Source organism: Dipodomys spectabilis, unplaced genomic scaffold (assembly GCF_019054845.1).
Source record: "Dipodomys spectabilis isolate Male_0828 unplaced genomic scaffold, ASM1905484v1 ptg000043l, whole genome shotgun sequence".
NCBI classification, from domain to species: Eukaryota; Metazoa; Chordata; class Mammalia; order Rodentia; family Heteromyidae; genus Dipodomys; species Dipodomys spectabilis.
In genome coordinates this window covers 5,137,450-5,143,202 of record NW_024870720.1, presented here as the reverse complement: position 1 = coordinate 5,143,202, position 5,753 = coordinate 5,137,450, and the positions used below count along the sequence as shown (strand labels likewise).

General features: G+C 34.8%; 1 non-coding gene across 1 annotated transcript; it reads left to right on the top strand.

The window, feature by feature from the left end:
- Positions 1–4,349: 4,349 nt before the first annotated feature.
- LOC122106952 lies at positions 4,350–4,475 on the top strand. The gene has a single exon (XR_006147268.1). It is a non-coding gene; the product is annotated as a U6atac minor spliceosomal RNA (small nuclear RNA).
- The last annotated feature ends 1,278 nt before the right edge of the window (positions 4,476–5,753 follow it).

Below are 5,753 nucleotides of genomic sequence, written 5' to 3'. Positions count from 1 at the left end.
AAAGTAAGGGGTTATGCTTTTCTACCGTCATTGAGAGTTTCTATATACAATATTTAGAACTTTTCTGTATGGGTTTTTTGCCACTTCATCTTTCTATTTATTCATATAAGCATTTATTCTCATCAATATGAATATTTGAATATTTGTTATATACTTTTGGCTACTATTCAGCTCTACTTTATTTTGTTCAAATGATTACAGTTTGGGCTTTAGGTCTTGGTCTCTCACACCTCTTTGAAACACTTAATAGTATCGTTTTATTTATCTTTCATGACCGTGTGTGTGTGTGTGTGTGTGTGTGTGTGTGTGTGTGTGTGTGTGTGTGTGTGTGTGTGTGAATACAGATGCTCAAAGTTTATCTTGTACTTTTTTTTTTTGCCGGTCCTAGGATTGGCCATTTTTCAAAGAAGCCCTGTTTCCTCTTATTTGAGAATGATATTAGTAAAGAAAAGCTCATGTTGCTTCTAGGTATTTGCAGCTGACAGAAAAAGTAGTGCATACGTACTAACCTGAGAATATATACATATCCATATATTTTTCAATACATTCTCATCTTTCTTTTTATACTGATATTTTCTGCAGTATTAGATCACCATATAGGTCATTCTAGCATTCTTGCAGTAGGACAGTCTTCCTTTACTTAGTTGTTTAACTTCTACATACATGTACAGTGATTTCAATTGCTAACCCACATCCCCATGGGAAACTACTAGCGAGGGTGTAGTACTTGCTATAACACTTGCTTCTAAAGTTATTAAGTTGTTATTTCTCCAGCTTACACCTCTCTACCATCAATGAAGCTGTATTTTACAGGTAGCACTATGGTGTTTTGCCACATTTTTTATTATGTCTTGATATCTCCTGTCCTACTAAATAAAATTTAAAAAATTCTGCTTGGTGCTCTAAATGTCTATAATTTTGGCAAGTATTTTGTATTATATTTTGCTTGTTAAAGTGTCATATAGAATACTTTCATCATCATAAAAAAACAAACCAAACACAAAAACACCCGTATTTCACACTTGCCTTCCCAGCTTCAGTCTTTGGCAACCACTGATGAATTTAGTTTTCTTGTATTGTCTTTTCATAGTGTCAAATCATTGATATCATACATTTTGTAGTTTTTCCAGGCTGATGTATTTCACTGAGCACAAAACAATCATAAATTGTTTATTTTTAGCGAGGGATTGATAGCTCATTTGTCTTTTTACAATTGTAAGTTATTTCATTACAACTACAGATTTGATTTCTAATTTCATCTTACTGAAGAATATTTTAGTTACTTCCAAGTTTTAGAACTATGAGTAAAACTGTGACATAAATTTGCGTTTAAGTTTTGTGTGAACATTGTTTACAAATCAGTTGAGTAAGTATCACATATGTGATTTCTGGTTGGTCTGATCAGACTGTGTAACTCTGTAAGAAACTATCAAACTGTTTTCAAAGTGGTCTTCTCATTTTGCATTCCCATCAGCAAATGCCTCACATTTTTGTATGTTGTTGTAAATTTAGCCACTTCACATTTTATTTCAATATATAATTCCCTAATAATAATTTATAATAAGCCTTTTCCTTTTTTTCTTTCTTAAATTTTATTTTCTTGTATAAAGATGCTGTACAGCATGTCGGTCGTGGGGTTTGAACTCTGGGCTTGGGCACTTCCCCCAGCTCTTTAGCTCAAGGAAAGTGCTCTACCGCTTGAGCAACAGCGCCGCTTTTGGTTTTTCAAATTGGAGATAAATGATTTATGTGGACAATCCACTATACAACTTATGGGCAGGCATGGGGGAAGGGATACTGGGCAAAAGAAAGGAAAGGGTGACCTTGTACAAAAAGACATTTATGTATTACCTGATTGATGAAACAGCTACCCTCTGCATGTCACCTTAACCATAACTATAAAAGTATATAGTTTTAAAAAAGAATTCACTACATAATTCAGATTAAATCAAAGAGTTTTTTTGTGACTTATGAAACTTATAAATACTTTATTTTATTTGTGGAAACAACACATACACACACACAAACACACACGGTCTGGGTAGGAGGAGAATCAAAGAAGCACATATTGCAACATGATGGCAAGAAATGACTGATTCTGGGACTGAATGCCAGCCTTCTGCTTCCAAAAGTAATTCACTTTTCAAATAACTCCCATGACAATATATGTGTATTGTAAAGGTTGGAAAAAAGCAAGTTTGTGTCTGTGTATGTGTACAAACATGCAATTTAATAGCAAACATCTATTTAGGCTACTAACATGCTTGGGGGATTTCTTGTACATTCTATGTGTTTAATCATCATATTTTTAAACCATCCACTACCATTCTCATTCTATTTTTACAGAGTGGACACATGAAGTGAGTCAGTTTTGTAGCTTATGGAGCAATAAATAATTCAATCTTAATTAAATCCAACACTTAGTGCCAGTTAATCTTTCTCCAGGGTCTTTGACCTTAAGTTTTCTATGTGGCTTTCTATGTTGACCTCAGTGCATTACTTTACCAAAATATATGTGAGTAAAGTGAATATCATATTTTATTTGCTTCCAATCCATCAAAGTTTTTCACTGGGGAATAGTGATTTTAATGTAGAGTGACAGGGGACTATTTTACCTCTTTTCAAAATATTTTTTCGGTTTTCCTTTCTCTTTTAACATTTTTGTGTTGATACTGGTGTTTAAACTCAGTGTTTCACACCTGCTATACAAGTGGTGCTACTACTTGAACTACACTTCCAACCCAGTCCAAAACGTGTTTGTATACTGTGCTTCCTTTCTAGTTTCTTAAAGCTATGAAATAAGTGTCAGAATAAGCCTCCACATAATACCCAATTCAACTTAGGTAGTAATAATACATCGAATATATTCATATATTACAGACTATTATAACATGAAATGAATATTCTGTATTAGTTTTTACTATCCATTGAGAAATTACCTGCAGGGAAAACAAGGGTTTACTTACAGAATATGACAAATTAATTTGAATAACACAATACCGGAACTACTTTCACCTGAATAACCTCTAGATGACTTACAATAGTTTCTGCTAATTCATCATTCAAATTGCAATCAAAAGGCTAAACCATGAACTAGTCAACAATTTTTCACAATGGATGTAGTGTAAGAAGAAACCATATTTCTTAACTCCAGCATGTCAGGGTGTCTTCTGGGATGAATGGTAGTTTGAATTTGCTCACTATTAACTTCTCTTTCCAGAGCACAGATTGGGTTCGTTATCAGTTATATTGATGGGCTGTCCTCAGATGGTGGACGACTAGGGCTTGCGGGCATGATTGAAATCTGTAGGTGGAAGATACAACTGCCATCCCTGGAGGAGGTGTCGGGAGTCTGCAGTGTTTGGGAGGTCTGGTGCTGCCATTTATATTTCCCTTCCCTGGAACTCTTCCTTCATAACAGATTTGGAACTAAAAATAAAGAAAATCTCCCCTACTCTGTAAGAAGTTTTATCTTTCACAGGAATCTTGCTACCTGCTTTGAGAAAGCCCCTAATGAATTTTATACATTCTTTTGGCTATTTTTCACCAATCATGACTCATTATTTTTCATTTAAAATGAGAACAAGTTGTGACAACATTGCCTTTTGCTTTCACAACTATCTTGTTGTTTTATTTCTGCCAACCCTAGCAAACTTTCAGACCAGGGCTTATTAACTATATGCTACAGGTAATTTCTGTGTGATGACTTTGTATGTCTAATCATTCAGTGTATTTTTCTCTGTGTGTGTGTGTGTGTGTGTGTGTGTGTGTGTGTAAGGAACATTGAGCTTTTATGTGTTTAAATAATTCAAGCCAATAAGCTTTAAATAAGAAATGTTGATATTTATTTTGCCACAGACACAATTTTGATCCATGTACACTTTCTCACTAGAAGTGTATATCAATATGCCTGCAATGTCTCTTTCAAATAGCAATCGTTTTTTTATAGCTTCTACTGAAGAACCTTTTAAACTGGGTGTAATTATAAAAACTTATTTAGATAAAAGATAGCTTTATATTATGACTATAACTGAGAAGTTATCTGGTTATGAGCCAAAATTATTTAACTTGAAAATATACTGATATTTATATGTATACTTGCACACATATGTATCTTTGTATGCACACATATAGTATACAGATGTATGTATCTATATGAGCCATCTTCTTAGCCCATCTTCTTATTTCTATCTCCAAGTACAACAGATTTAAGCTTCCAGAAAACATGTCTAGACAAAAATACCCTTATTTATATGGACTCATTATGAAAACGTGTGAATCATATTTTATCATATCAAATTGTCTGAAGCCCCGGTACCTGGTGTTCTACAATTAGAATTAGTACTAATGTGTTGTATGAAAGGAGAGCAGGTTAGCACTCCCCTTGGCAAGGTTGGAAGAGGCCCTTGGGCCTGACAACACGCATACGGTTAAGGCATTGCCACTTACTTCGTGACATCTAACCATCGTTTTTTGCAATAACTAGTATATGTCTGAGTCAAGCAGAAAAGGTCAGTTAAGTTGATGTTAGGGAAATGAACCCTAAGATAGGTATTCAAATTTTTTTTTGTTCATGCGATTGTTTCTAACACATTTATAAGATTATTTCTTTGTTTCTTGGTATGTCCCTCCCCGACAGTATAACCCCTGCTTTCACTGTATTTGATGTCGGTATAATTTGTGGAGGGAAAGGGGAAAAATAAATCATTTAAATAGGGATACAGGTGGACCCATCGCAACAACGAGACGTACAAGTTGTTATGTTGAAAACGAACTTTACAACTTTGGTGGGGGGGGGGGGGGAGGAAGGTTGGGTGTGGGGGGGAGGATGGGAAGGGATGGGAAGGGGAAACAAAGGAGGAGGCTACAATGCTTGATAAGAAATGTACTCATTATCTTGCCCATGTAATTGTAACCCCTCTGTACAGTATTTTCACAATAAAAAAAGAAAAAAAAGAAAATATAGTAATACTCTTAAATCCTACTTTCACACACACACACACACACACACACACACACACACACACACACACACACACGAAGAATTAGTACTAATAAGGTGGAGAATTAAGTGAAACCTGTGAGTATGATATGTAACCTTATTTGGGCTTTAAAAAGATAAATCCTATTTTAAATTGGGAAAACTGGGTTTGTAACTACCAGCATAATATGTTTGATGAAAAAGAAAGAATCCTTTGTAGAGGTATCTGAAATGGATATATTTGAGCTTTGGGTATATTTCCTGAACAAAATAATTTTGAAGGTATAAGATTATATGACCATGTATAGGAAAGCATAAATCTCAGAATTGTAGGTTGGAAAGAGCCTTGGAAGTCCCCTACTCAACTAATGTCAAGTTAGAAATCATCTTTTTATTTAATTATGATTGTGTGTGTAGGTCCTGAGGCTTGAAGTCATGCTGAAGGCTGGCACTCTACCACTTGAGCCACAGCTGCACTTCTGTCTTTTTTAGTGGTTAATTGGAGAGAAGAGTGTCAAGGACTTTTCTGCTGACTTTGAACTGTGATCTTCAGATCTCAGCTTCCTGAGTAGTGAGGACTATGAGTGTGACCCACCAGTACCTAGCTTAGAAATTATTTTTGTTATAAGCTTTGTTGCGTACAGGTTGGCTAATAACTTTATGAAGGTATTCAGACGTTTGTCAGAGTAGGTTTAATTTTTATTGGGATTTCTTTCCCTCAGATTTGTTACTATATCTTATTCTTAAAGTCCTTTTTTGTTTTTACTTCTTG